The following is a 16249-nucleotide window of genomic DNA, read 5'->3' on the forward strand; positions in this document are numbered from 1 at the left end:
ACAAACTATAACATACATGTGCAAGAATGTAAATTGCAGAAAGATAAATATTGCCCACAAGATATGTTATCGGGGTTTAGCCAACTGTGTCTATGTCCCCGCCTCTAGCTCGCAAGCCCGATGATTCCACTAATGGCTTACTTAACGGGTGGAGCGGCACCTAATACAACCAGGTCAATTAGCACAAGGTTGACCTCAACATTTACAAACTCTCCTTGCGGGGTGGAGAAGACCCTAGGTTAAATTCATAAGGCTGACCCCAACCTTTACACAATCCTTACCAGGTTGGATTACCGCTCCCTTAGGCCACGCCTGGAAATACAACAATATGTTCACTCAAATGGTACAGTGATTATGCTTTCATGTAAAGCAGATATGTACGTAATACGTGCAATCACATACACATCAACAATGTAGGTCATGTAAGCTCAGTGATGCAAATAGTTGTGCTAACACAATTCAAGATGGTATAATCAGTGATATGCTCAAGAGTGTTCAAAACAAGCAGTATCTTGGAATCTAAGCAACGCATAGTTCAGTAGCAAATAAAGATTTCAAAGATGTGAATCAGATAATCAAACTAGTTCAATAAGATTTTCCTCAATGAAATACGCACAATACTAGTTTGAAAATGTTTTTCTTGTTTGAAAAATATCTGCACAACAAAAAACAAGCTATTGGACACTTGCAACAAAGGTGAAAATATCCTAAGCTCACTTAGTTTATCCCAGCACAAGATTTATAATCAAAATATGTGGGATAAACATAAGCTAAAACTCCCCAATAAAAATATTGCAAATGGGAGTTTCTAGCAATCCTAGCAATCACAAGTACTCTAAAAATGTTCTCACAATCTTAGAATATATCGAGGAGGTGAAGATTTGAGAGTATTTGGCCAAAGAGTGTATTTTGAAAAAAGAGAATTTTGGCTAATGTAAATTGCTAATTCCTTTTCTAATCTTTGCAAATAAGCCTATATTTATAGGCAGGGGTAAAATTTTAACCTTTTGGGATATGTTGGGAATAATTAAAAAAGTATCAAATATTTAAAACATCATTAGCTTAACCCAGTTTTACTGTGGTTAAAATTATTTTAACCCGCCGAAGTTTGGGTGGCTGAACTGAGGTTTGGTTACCTTAACAGACACAGTAATAAAAGTAATTTAAATGAGTTCGGTCACCCGTGTCATGGTTCGGCAGCCCGAATCAAAGTCAGTAGGATTGCTTCGTAATATCGGATGCCCGGTCCTATATTTGATGGCCCAAACTCGTGTGTTCTATTGCCTGGGGTTCTTTTTGAACTAAACTACTCGGTAGCCTGAGTTGGTGGAATGTCCTTTTCGAAGGGTTTGGGTGCTTGTGGAAGATATGCACATTATTGGTCGGTCCCCCGAGAGCCCAAGTCAACTGTTGACTCTTCAATAGTTCGAGCGCCCGAGGAGTTTTGAATTCCAAGGGTTCGGTCGCCCGAGCCCTCTCAAATTCCTGATATTTGTTCAATTTAAAGCACAGACTTAACACTCCTATATATTATATGATATGTGTATGAGTGTTGGAACCTAGAGTCTTGCTATGGTCTTATTGAGCTTACCATATATCCAATATGCATGATGTGCAAGTAAGACAAATACAAGCCACATCCTAGGTTACTATTACAAACCCATATTACAATCATTGAATTTTCAATTACAAATTGAAGTCTTCAGGGCCTTCTAGTTGCTTCAAGTTTCATTTGTTGGGATATTCATTTAAGTATGCACAAATACTTGACAATCATCAAATTCCTGAATATTTGTCATTATCAAAACCGGGTATTACCTATAGGGTCAACAATCTCCCACTTTTTAATGATGACAAATACACTATGCAAAAAGTGGGTATAGCCTTGAAAGGCTCCTCCTGGCAATATGTATAATGTTAAAGATTTGTCAATGCAAACATTTTTCAATTTTCAAGTACCCAATTTTTGCCTCTTCTCCCCCTTTTGGCAACAACAAAAAGGGTTATGAAATAAATAGCCATAGACATTGGGTATGATGCATTAGTATACAAGATAAGTTTGGAAAATTTTAGAAATTTTGGTAGCATGCCGTTTGAAAATAGGGCATTTCCCCTAAAATACCTGTATAGAGATGACCTGTTTGGAGTTTTAAAACTAATAGTTTATCCACAACTACTTAACTCAAATAGTTTAGTATGGTCAATAATTATTACGTTTGGCATCCAAAGAGATAATAAAATCGTACAATACACAGTGAATGACAAAGTATGAAGTATAGCAATTGAGCACACGAACTATATAACTGATCATTTAAATGATTTAAACGACATAACAAACGTAATTAGACCATAATTATCCACAAACCATAGTAGTTTAAATTATATCATAAGATCCGTGAAAGATTTGAGTTAAAAGCACACAACACATGAAACCAAATCGAAGGTTTGATCATAAAATAGTTTATAGTTCACATGCATTTTTATGTGAGGTTGCTGAACCAGCTGTCGTGGGGTCGTGGCCGTGAGCAGCAACGACGCAATGGCCTGGAGCAGGCCACGGCTGGTAGCTGCCTGGTGTTCTGGTGGTCTGAAACAGGATCCGTAGGGAGAAGGGGTGTCACCGTGGTGCTGGTTTGTTGCAGCAACAGACGTGGCTGGGACGGTGATGGAGTGTGGGCGGGCGTACTGGATTTGGCGTAGCTGTGCTGGGTGTGTTGTTGGAGCTGGTGATCTTCACTGGTTATTGGCCTGAGGAGGATTGCTGAGGGAGTTGGTTGGAGGAGTGGCTGGAGGTTGGGTGAATGGTGGAGCCGAGGTGAGGGGCTGATAAGAAGAAGAAGAAGAAGAGGAACAAAATTTTTTTTCTTTCCTGGCCTGTCCTTGCGCGCCTCCTCCTTGTGCGTGTGTGTTCAAGCCTTTTTAAAGGCTTTGGATCCCCAAAACCCTAATAATAATAATAATAATAATAATAATAATAATAATAATAATAATAATAATAATAATAATGATAGCAAAATAATAGTAAAAATAATAAAACTAACAATAATATAGGAAAACAACAACAACAACAACAACAACAATAATAATAATAATAATAATAATAATAATAATAAAAATAAATAAATAAATAAATAAATAATATAAATAGAAATAAAAATAATAATAATAGTAGTAATCAATAATAATGAAAACTAATAATAATAATAATAATAATAATAATAATAATAATGATAATAAAAATACTAAAAATAATAATGATAACAAAATAATAATAATAATAATAATAATAATAATAATAGTAATAACAAAAAGAAATAAATAATAATAATAATAATAATAATAATAATAATAATAATAATAATAATAATAATAATAATAATAATAATGGTAATAACAAAAATAAATAAATAAATAAATAATAATAATATTGGGTTTGGGTAAAAATGGGGTGTCTACAGCTGCCCCTCTTTGTAGACTTCGTTGTTTCAAAGTAAAAGTAGGAACTCTCCTACGTTATTTGTGGCAACAAACTTACAAAGATAAAAGACGCTGATTTTGAATCGGACCCAATGCATCAAAAGAGACCAAAGTGTGACTTTTCAAAAATTACCAGCGAAGGATCAACATGAGTGAGACCGCAAAGGGTTACTAGGAGTGGATCGCGAAAGGTCAACAAGAGAGGACCGCGAAGGGTCAACAAGAGTGGATCGTAAAGGGTCAATAAAAGTCGACCGCGATGGGTCAATAAGAGTGGGACCGCAAATGGTCCAATAAGAGGTGGGACCGCGAATGGTTAATAAGGTGGGACCGCAAATGGTCAATAAGGTGGGAACGCGAAGGATCAATAAGGTGGGATCGCAAAGGGTCAATAAGAGCGGGACCGCGATGGGTCAATACAGTGGGATCGGGAAGGGTCAAAATGAGTGAGACGCAATGGGTCAATAAGGTGGACCGCGAAGGGTTAATAAGAGTGGGACCGCCAATGGTCAAAAAGGGTGAGACTGCGATGGGTCAATGAGGTGGGACTGCGAAGGGTCAATAAGGTGGGATCGCGATGGGTCAATAAGATGGGACCGCAAAGGGTCAATAAGGTAGGACCGCGAAGGGTCAATAAGGTGGGACCACGAAGGGTCAATAAGAGCGGGACCGTGATGGGTCAATAAAGTGGGACCACGAAGGGTCAATAAGGTGGGACTGCAAAGGGTTAATAAGGTGGGACCGCGAAGGGTCAATAAGGTGGAACCGCAAAGGGTCAATAAAAGTGGGACCGCGAAGGGTCAATAAGGTGGGACCGCGAAGGGTCAATAAGGGTGGGACCGCAATGGGTCAATAAGAATGGGACCGCGAATGGTCAATAAGAATGGGACTGTGATGGGTCAATAAGATGGGACCACGATGGGTCAATAAGATGGGACCACGATGGGTCAATAAGATGGGACCTGATGGGTCAATAAAGTGGGACCGCAATGGGTCAATAAGATGGGACCGTGATGGGTCAATAAGAATGGGACCGTGATGGGTCAAGAAGGTGAGACCGCGATGGGTCAATAAGAGTGAGACCGCGAAGGGTCAATAAAAGTGAATAAGATGATCAAAATAATTTGGATGAAACTGCTCGCATGAATGAGATAATCAAGAAAGCTTTGAGGCGATCCAACACCTTGGTTTCATTGTGAACAACACCATTTTTGGATGTGAAAGCCGATGCCTTAATTTCAAGGTAGATGACTCAATTTGGACCAAAGGGATGGCTACTCTATATGGATGATCAATCAAGTATAAGGTCTCGAGATATTTGGGAAGTTTCCTCAAGTGTAAGGTTCTAAGTCCTGAAGAATTGCTCTACTAAGGATGATCCGTCGAGTGTAAGCTCCTGAGACTCTTTGAAGAATAAACTCCAGTGCAGGGTTCCAAGTCCCGAAAAATTGCTTCACTAAGGATGATCAATCGGGTGCCAAGTCCTGAGACCTTTTGGAACATGTCCTCGGGTGTAGGGCTCATAATTACTCCACCAGGGATTATTGATTGGGAACGAAATCTCGAGTTTCTTTGGTTGTCTTTAGATTACCCTCTTTAAGACTCAACAACCAATGCATCAATTGCTTCCTGGGGTCAACTGCCACAGTTTCAAAGTATGTCAATCTGTGCATGGGGGTCAGCTGCCCCAATTTCAAAATATGTCTAGACAAGAATGGCTCGGTCAAGGATGCAAACGGATTATTCAGAAGTTTATTCAACCAGGCAAGTATGAATGAATAGTGCTCTATTGCTATATGTATACATGTTGCTACCTAAGATGCAAAAATGTAGTAATATGTTGTTATGTGTGCATAATGATGCGTGAATGCAAAGATGTATGCATGTTGCATAAGATGCCCTTTGTATTTTCTTTCTTATGCAATGCATGGGATGTATGGTAATGCATGAAATGCATGAATCTTTTCTCCTTCTAACGTGCTTGTAGTCAACAACCCAATCTCTGATCTTGGGTGTGCTTTCAAATTCCACGTTGCTGCTGATTCTAGCCATGTTTCAAATTTCAAAAAGGTGCTCAAAATCTGCCCCAATATTTACATGTCACTGGTCATGGTCCTGTTTTTTTTTTTACTTTCATTTTGTCCTAAAAGCTTCTGAATTTGCTCCAATAGAACTTCAAAACTGCCCCAATTTCGATCCTCGACCACTAATCTTGGCTATGTTATCATCATGCACTTTAATATAAAGGCATCAGAATTAGTCCAGACAAAACTCAACCCAAAATTTGCCCCGGTTACCATTGCTTGTTACTAATCTTGGCTTCAACATGAAGGCGCCCAAATCGGCGTCACTAGAACTCAACATAGAGTTTGCCTCACTTAGGTGTATCTGTAACTATTCCTGACCATTTTACCTGCTCTCACAAAGATCCTTTTTTGGCAAATGTGTCGGTGACTAAACCCTTGTAACCATCCGTCCTCCTTTGGGAGCTTTTGAAGAATGGAATTTTTTTTTTTTTTTTTAATGAATGAATGAATGATGAATGATCATACATTTAGGACATCAACTTGCTAAATCAAAAGGCCATATGCACAAAATAGATGTTTTACTGAGTTCACATGATATTTCAACGGAAAATTTCATACCAGTATTCAAGAACCCTGTGATGATGGTGCTAACTTTTCGAAGTGAATAGCTGATTGTCTTCTTTCACCGATTGCCCCAGTTTTATTGGGGGACTATTCTTCTACCTTGTTTTTCTGTGAAACCATTGGGAACCTCTTGTTTAATGGTTGCCCCTAGTTCAGCCAAGTCCGACCTATGTTTTGATCTCAAGATGGTCTTTAAGACTCAGGATGAAACGTAGGCTTAGGAATATGGGTTTTCAAAATAAAGGGGAAACCAAGGCTCAAAATCCCATCCCCTCATAACGTTTGCCCCAGTTTGGGGTTTCTGCAAAGTATTGACCGAACTTGTCATGTGAACAAGCTGTCTACGTACCTTTTCAGGATCAAGTCATTACGTAGTTCAGACTCAACATTAAGTCTGACAAATCATTTGAGACAACAATGTATACCAATCTGGTTAGGACTTTCATTTGGACCGTAATGTAGGCTAAGGGTGTGGGTTAAAGAAAGAAAGATTTAAATAAGGCTCAAAATTTATCAATCTTATCACAAGTATTCACTAGTCAAAGATCACATATGAATCATGTCCTTTTTTTTTTCTTTTTTCTTTCCTTTTCTCCTTTTTTTTTTTTACATTTTTTGATCTTCCTCTTCTTCTTTTACCGCAACTTTTGCTTTTCCTTTTATGAAGGAACCTTAACTTCATTTTCATTTGAATTCTACTTGAGACTGATCTTTTTAAAACTGCCCCAGTGTGGGATGTGATCATTTGACGGGTTAATTAATAAATGAATTTTTCAGGCTCAAAAGGGCTTGTAAGGGATTTCTTCTTTGATTTTCTTTTGGGTAGTAGAAAAATAGCCTGCCATCATTTTGGTAGTGACCATTGCCTCAAATGACTTGTCAAACACTAGGAGACCCGAACCCAGGTTGAATTTTTGATGAACTGACTTTTAAGAAAAGATTGGTTTAACATTCAGGCTCAACTTGGTTAACAAACGGTAAATCAATATTTGGTTCTTTTTAGGAAAACTGGTCAATCAAAGATAGCCACCCCTCATTTGATCAGAATATAATTATCATACCTTTAAGAGACTAATCATAACTTAGATAACAAAGATAAGAGGTTTTTTATCAATTTCATCAAACAAAAGTAGGACCAAGCTTGATAAGTCATTTATGTATATTTCTCTTACGACTCTTCATCATTTTGAAACCCACATCCCACCAAGCTTCTTAACAACATCTTGAAGTGGTGTTCTTTACTTCATCTTGGAGTTTTTTCCTTCATCTACATTTTTTTTTTTTGCTCCATTGAATAGACCCATAAAATCAACTTATGGCTCTAAGTTCTTTGTACTGATAAATTATTTTCTATGTCACTTACACAAAATACAAGCAAAAATGGACAAAATTTGGCACAAAGTAGTGGTTCAAGGAGGGTGAAATGAGATGAGACTGAAAGACATTCCTATTTCATTCAATTTCAAAATGATTTAACTGAAAAGCATGGATGCATTACTCTTGTCATCACCCTTAGGTGATCAAGCACATCATTTTGTATCATGTGAGCTCACTTTTGAAGTTGAAAACCAATCAATCTTCCAACCCGATGACATTTATTACATTCCTACTATGATCACGCAATGAGTTCCCATGATCCTAACCTTTCTCTATAGAGAAATCATCTTGCTCCACTCAATACTGGAATCCTGGATCTTTAACTTCGCCATCTTGACCCATGATTTTGCAGACAATTGGAATATGATTATTGACTCATTGGAGATGACTATGAAAGCATGGTTATGAAATTGAACATGGAATGATTATGTTATGCAATGGGCGTTTATGCATGGGTGTACCTAGTGCTTAAATACATACAAATAGAGATATGAACATGTATACTACCTATCGTGTATGGTTATGTGTGAAATTATGCATGAATGCATGAATGCAATGTAACCTAAATAACTACTTTGCCAAAATTCAGGAAAAATCCCACTAATGAAAGATTTCAAGATTAACATGACCATTGATGGGCCACAATTTTAGTTAAAATCTTCCCTCAACCATTCCTTTCCTTATTGATGGTCCATGTACCTTAGATTCTATGAAGGGTCAGATTATAATCTAAGGTTGGGATTGACCCAAGGTAGTCAACCCGTTGGATTTGTTCAATGTGAACTTGTGGATTGCTTTAGTGTGCACTTGGGCCTTGAGTATTTTAGAATATGGGCTTCAGATTATTTTATGATGGGATCAGACCTTAGTTTTAAAAGGACTTGGGCCTGGATTACTTAGAAAATGTTGGCCTGGATTTTTTTAGGTAATAGGGCCGAAGCCCATTTTCGAAATCTGGGTTTGACCCTTTTTTTGAAAATCAGGTTTGGGCCGAGTATTTACTTAGGAAAAGGTCGGGCCTATGCTTGTTATTTCTTAAAAAAATTGGGCCCGAATTATTTGAAAAGGATTGGGCCGACCCATATTTTAAAATACTTGTCCCAAGTGCTTTATTTTTTTTTTTCTTGAAAGGATGGGCCATGGCCTCATTATTAGGTTTTTCTAGAATACTGGCTAAGTAGTATGTATGTTTAAAATGGATGCCAAATGCATGATATAATACAAAGTATCTCACAACATATATACAACAGATGGTATGGGGAGAAAGATGTGGCTCCCTCCTGTCCCGACCCAGGGTAGGTACTTATTTACAGGGTTCTTCATGGCTCTATCCTAATTAAGGACAAACCATGGACAAGTATGTGTGGGTAGGCTCTAATCCCTATTGACAAGAAGGGCCCTAGTTTGAAATTTCATCCTCCCCATAGGGGTCCGGACAAAACTCGCACTGAGCGGGATGGTTCGCGGGTTCCATCAAGCTTAAGCTACAAAGGGACAAACGCTATTACACCCCTATTTAATCTTAGCAGGTAAAGCTCGGGTATAGAGCGTGAAAGTGTGTGAATTTAATTTTTAACCTAATCCCGCTACCCCCACATTTATTCACATGCTATTAAAAATATGGAAACAAGATATCTACAATCAATATATTTATTCAAAAGGTATGGAAACACAATATCTGCAATTAACATGTTTATTCAAAAAATTTGGAAACAAAATATTTTTAGTTAATATGCTTAAAAAATTATGGAAACAAAATATTTACGATTAGTATACAAAATATCTATAATTAATGTGCTTATTCAAAATATCTACAATTAATATGCTTTATTCAGAATATTTGGAAACAAAATATCTACAATTAATATTCAAAAAATTAGGAAACAAAATATTTTTAATTAATTAAGGTTGTTTGTAAATTATGGAAATAAAAAATTTACAATTAATCAAGGTTATTTACAAATTACAATATTCAAAAAATAAGGAATAATTAAAAGATTTATTAAATTTGAACTTGGGATAATTTCGAATTAATTACTCACTCGACTCTCTAAGGTCCCCAGCGGAGTCGCCAAGCTGTCGCGGCGTCGTGGGGTCGTGGCCGTGAGCAGCAACGATGCAGTGACCTGGAGCAAGCCGCGGCTGGCAGCTGCCTGGTGTTCTGGTGGTCTGAAACAGGATCCGTAGGGAGAAGGGGTATCACCGTGGTGCTGGTTTGTTGCAGCAACAGACGTGGCTGTGACGGTGATGGAGTGTGGGCAGCTGTACTGGATTTGGCGTAGATGTGCTGGGTGTGTTGCTGGAGCTGGTGATCTCCGCTGGTTATTGGCCTGAGGAGGATTGCTGAGGGAGTTGGCCGGAGGAGTGGCTGGAGGTTGGGTGAATGGTGGAGCCGAGGTGAGGGGCTGATAAGAAGAAGAAGAAGAAGAAGAAGAGGAACAAAATTTTTTTTCTTTCCTGGCCTGTCCTTGCGCGCCTCCTCCTTGTGCGTGTGTTCAAGCCTTTTTAAAGGCTTTGGATCCCCAAAACCCTAATAGTATAAATAATAATAATAATAATAATAATAATAATAATAATGATAGCAAAATAATAGTAAAAATAATAAAACTAACAATAATATAGGAAAACAACAACAACAACAACAACAACAACAATAATAATAATAATAAATAAATAAATAATATAAATAGAAATAATAATAATAATAATAATAAAAATAATAATAATAGTAGTAATCAATAATAATGAAAACTAATAATAATAATAATAATAATAATAAAAGTAATAATAAAATAAAGATAATAAAAATACTAATAATCATAAAAATAAAAATAAAAATAATAATAATGATAATAAAAATACTAAAAATAATAATGATAACAAAATAATAATAATAATAATAATAATAATAATAATAATAATAGTAATAACAAAAAGAAATAAATAATAATAATAATAATAATAATAATAATAATAATAATAATAATAAATATAATAGTAATAACAAAAATAAATAAATAAATAATAATAATAATATTGGGTCTGGGTAAAAATGGGGTGTCTACACCAGTTATACAATTTTAAAATCATATATGTATATAATGATAATATGGCATGAGGAAAAAAATTTAGTTTTGAAATTAGTTCTCGCCATGAAGTATTACAATAAATATATATGTATATATGTTAGCTTAAAGTATTGGGGGTTACTTGCCAAAAACAAATTTAAAGATCATGCAAGCAAACAACAAATTTTCTAGTATCTCCATTAAGCACATACTAAAGTATAACCAAAAAATCACAATCACAATGATCCTAAAGATGTCAAACAATTTAAAGCAAGGATCACATGGCAAACACAAACAACATGTGGTAAAGAAATATATATCAACTTAAGATTTTCACAAAAATCATTTCATTCAAGCATATGCCACATTTGATTTAACAACATATCTAAGCTAAATATATTTGTGAGCAAAACAAAATAGGAATTTATGTTTAGATGGTCCCCCTATCAATTTGAGTACGTGCTTAGATTCTTTAACTACTTATACTATCTAAAAATTAATTTCATTATGCTTAGTAGTATAAGTCATCAATCCAAATCTTTAAAATCAACTATCCTGAGTATTTGTCAATTACGTTTGTCATTTGATTAGTATAGTTGTTCCTATAGATCATAGATGTATCAGAGAGTGTATATTGAGGCGCGCAATATTGTTCATGACCTAAGAACATTCCATATCAAACCATAAAACTTCAAGCACAGTATATAATGTTCAGAGATTTCATAAAAGCCTCAATAATTCAGTAGACAAAAGTGATACATATGGATCATTTATGTGCTTCCTATAGGGATGGATCTGAGCTTTTCTAAACGATTGATGATTATGCTAGGATGAAGTTTTAATTATCTATTTGAGTTTTCACTTATCCTTTCAAAAAATATTTTAAAGTTAATTTTATCATAATCATCCTTAACACAAGGTTTTGGGAAAATTCCTATCAAAATTTCAGCAACATGCCGTCTGTAAATCGGTCATTTCCCAAATTTTCATGCACCAAAACCTGATAGATTCAAGCAATCAATTCAAAATAATTCAATTTGAGCATGTGAGAACCTATAATCCACTACCAGCATGCAATTTTCATCAATTGCATCCACCATGCAGAAGATATTCTATACTAAGCATGCATTCCGGTAGTATAATTAGCTTAAGATATACAATATAGCTCAATAATAGTTCGTGCTAGGAAAAGACATAAACTATCCATCAAGGAGATTATAACCATTCATTGAATCATGGATAGTGTTGCAATGATGTACACATATGAGCATAAAGGCATAAACAATATACGAATATGAGAGCAATTTAATTTATATAGATATGAAGAATAAAAGCTCCCTTTGAGTTCTGCACTCAACGCATTTAATGCCTTTTTCATTTTCTAATTTATTTAGCCAAGATTTATAAGATTTTCAATGGTTTAATCTTGGCATGAATGCTTTAGGCTTATTGGACGAACAGTTACAATGAATATTCATTAAGATAATAAACCTATGTCTGCCTCTTTTCTTATGGATGTAATACATGTGAGAGGCACGAATTAGAATGACTTTTAAATTTAACTGATCATGCATAGGTTTCTTTCAAACTTCATTTCATAATCTAGATCTGAAACCTAGTGCAAATAATTTTAGCTATTCAACACATCTCTAAATAAATGAAGCTCTAATAGATTTGATTTTAACTTGAGAGATTATAAAGCGAAAATGAGTAAATACTCTTAACAATCAAATTATCATTTAGTTTAGAAGAGTATTTAGAATGAGTGGACATTTTCTAAAATATTTTCGTGCTTAATAATGATATCCAGGTATGTGTAAAGAGCATCTAGGAAGTATGATTTTTGAATACAACTCTTTGGACATTGGTATGTATCCTTTAGATATAATTATAATTATGAAGCAAGGATACTGGCTGGTGAGTAGAAGGGATCTTACCGAATATGAACGTGGTTTGGTAAGGATTTCCTATGGATGGGATGGTGAACCAAAATTAGAGGGGTTACAATTTAAACTCAAAGGAAACAATCCCCTAGTGGATGCCTCTAATTTGGCTATGAAGCATGTCTTTAAATAAGCACCAGTAGAATAAGAACTTATTATCAGTGCTTATACCTAGAGTGATGACCAGGTTTTAGCTAATGAGATTAGGGAAAAATGATATAAGGCAAGATGAATTCCTTAAAGCTCAATTCTGTGCAATAGAGAAAAGTATGCTTAAACTTGTGATTTTCATGTTAGCATGGGTTAAGCGTTTTGAATTAAATACCAGGCATACATGCCATGTCTATATGGAAGTGGGTAAGATTCTTAGTATAATAAGATAGATGAGTGCGCATACTAAGATTTTCATTTTAAGCAACAACCACTTCCCAAATCTACAGTCATTACAACCCGCTAAACCTAAGAACTAAGGGAAGATTAAAATATTTATATAATTTCTATTGGAATCTAATCTTCCTTAGATCCTGCAAGGTTTGCTTTCATAATTACCCATGACTTCTCCTTATCTAAGCCTTTGACACTTTTAGATAGACTAGTAGATTGAAAGTGCCATTTCATTTTTTGAAATAAGCAAATTTTGTATGCTCGTGAAAGATTATGCTTATTTATTTGACTTTTACTCATTAAGGAATTTTTATGACTGTGGGACTTGAAGTATGAACCCTTTTTCAAAGATTTATTTATTTTTAGTTCCTAAGGGTTTATCATCCTTTATTTCTTTCTTTAGGCAGATAATTTCCAATATATTCTTAACCTTTTTCTTTTCTAAGGTGGCATGATATTTTCTTAGATCTTTTAATTGATTTTCCACTTTTTTATTTTTATTCTTTAAAATTATTTTCTGTTTAGACATTTGAACTAGAAGCTTATACAGTTTAGATAAAGTACATTCTAGTTCTTCACACGAAAGCATGCTTTTATCATATAATTCAGCACATGATTCATTAAAGGAATTATTATAATCATTAACAAATGAATCATTGCATGTAGCAACATCAATAGAAACAATGGATGATTCATTATAATTTATATCACAATAAACATCGCATGAATCATTTACAGTATTATCACAAGAATTAATACATGCATTATCAATAGTATTATCAACAAATGATTCAGTATATGACACATCACAACATTCATCACAAGAAACATCAAACGAGCTAGAGTGTGAATCATATACCTCCTCGTTGATTTCTAGCTAATGATTTACCTCCTCCTGATCATTTGAGCTTGGAACATTCGGAGGAGTTACGATCTCCTTCTCTTGGGATTCTTCATATTTCTTTTCTAGTTCATCCCAAATTTCCTGTGCACTATGACATGCCCCAAACTCAAGTAGAATATTAGAATCTAAAGCACAATATAATAATTCCATGACTTATGAATTTGCATGAATCAAAGTAATATCATTTTCATTCACAGGCATACAAATTCCTTTGACAATCACCTGCTAGGCCCTCTAACTCATAAATTTTATAAATACACTCATTCTAATTTTTCAGGTAGTGTAATCGACACCACAAAATAATGGAGGGCTAGTAGGTGACTGTCCCTCTCCAAATGGGGATACACCAAATCGAGCCATTGCAATCTTTCTTCAAAAACTCTTAAGCCTAGTGCAACGAGGCTCTGATACCAATTCTTAGCTTTGGTGTATTCCCAAGAAGGGGGGTGAATTGAAATTTAAAACTTTTTTCTAGGTTTGACCTAAATAGCAACAATATATTCACAACTTAGGGTCTGTCTATGCAGTTCCAAATGCGCAGATAAATATAATGTGCGGAAATTAAAATCATGCATGACATTCACCAACTATAACATATATGTGTCGAAATGTCAATTGTAGAAAGATAAACAGTACCCATAAGATATATTATCGAGGTTCGGCCAACTATGCCTATGTCCCCGCCTCTAGCTTGCAAGCCTGAGGATTCCACTAATGGCTCACTTAATGGGTGGAGTGACACTTAATACAACCAAGTCAATTAGCACAGGGTTGACCTCAATCTTTACAAACTCTCCTTGCGGCGCGGAGCAGGCCCTAGGTCAAATTCATAGGGCTGACCCCAACCTTTACACAATCCTTATCGGGTTGGACTACCGCCCCCTCAGGCCATGCCTGAAAATACAACAATATGTTCACTCAAATGGTACAATGATTATGCTTTTATGTAAAGCATATATGTACCCAATATGTGCAATTACATACACATCAACAATGTAGGTTATATAAGATCAGTGATGCAAATAGTTGTGTTAACAACACTCAATATGGTACAATCAGTGATATGCTCAAGAGTGTTCAAAACAAGCAGTATCTTGGAATCTAAGCAATACACATTTCAGTAGAAAATCAATATTCCAAAGATATGAATATGATAATCAAACTAGTTCAATAAGATTTTCCTCAATGAAATACGCACAATACTAGTTTAAAAATGTTTTTCTTATTTGAAAAATATTTGCACGACAAAAATCAAGCTATTGGACACTAGCAACAAAGATGCAAATATCCTAAACTCACTTAGTTTATCCCAGCACAAGATTTATAATCAAAATTTGTGGGATAAACATAAGCTAAAACTCCCCAATAAAAATATTGTAAACAAACTATCAAATGGAAGTTTCTAGCAATACTAGCAATCACAAGAACTCTAGAAATGTTCTCACAATCTTAGAATATATCAAGGAGGTGAAGATTTGAGAGTATTTGGCCAAAGAGTGTATTTTGAAAAGAGAGAATTTTGGCTAATATAAATTGCTAATCCTTTTCTAATCTTTGCAAATGAGCCTATATTTATAGGCAGGGGTAAAATTTTAACCGTTTGGGATATGTTGAGAATAATTAAAAAAGTCTCAAATAGTTAAAACATCATTAGCCTAATTTAACCTAGTTTTACGGCGGTTAAAATTATTTTAACCCTCCGAGGTTCAGGTGGTTGGACTGAGGTTTGGTCTCCCGAACAGACACAATAATAAAAGTAATTTAAATAAGTTCGGTCACCCGTGTCATGGTTCGATAGCCCGAATCAAAGTCAGTAGCATTGCTTCATAATTTCGGGTACCCGATCCTATATTTGGTGGCCCAAAATCATGTGTTCGGTTGCCCGAGAGCCTAAGTCAACTGTTGACTCTTCAACAGTTTGGGCGCCCAAGGAGTGTTGAGCTCCAAGGGTTCGGTCGTCCGAGCCCTCTCAAATTCATGATATTTGTTCAATGATATGTGTGTGAGTGTTGGGACCTAAAGTCTTGCTATGGTCTTATTGAGCTCACTATATATCCAATATGCATGATGTGTTGGTACGATAAATATAAGCCACATCCGCGGTTACTATTACAGACTTATATTACAATCATTGAATTTTCAATTACAAATTAAAGTCTTCAGGGTCTTCTAGTTGCTTCAAGTGTCAATCCTTGGGATATTCATTTAAGCCTATACAAATACTTGACAATCATCAAATACCTGAGTATTTGTCATTATCAAAATCGGGTATGACCCATAGGGTCAACAATATGGTTGTGTAATTATAGTTTCCATTGCATATACGACATGTATGTATAGACAGGTATATCCCCGGTACCTATGGGTCCGGGTTGACTTTAACTTTGTTAGTATGTCATGGTATCAGAGTTGCTATGATAATTATTATGTGGGAAAAAAAATAAA

Source organism: Malania oleifera, chromosome 10 (genome assembly GCF_029873635.1).
Source record: "Malania oleifera isolate guangnan ecotype guangnan chromosome 10, ASM2987363v1, whole genome shotgun sequence".
In the NCBI taxonomy this organism is placed as follows: Eukaryota; Viridiplantae; Streptophyta; class Magnoliopsida; order Santalales; family Ximeniaceae; genus Malania; species Malania oleifera.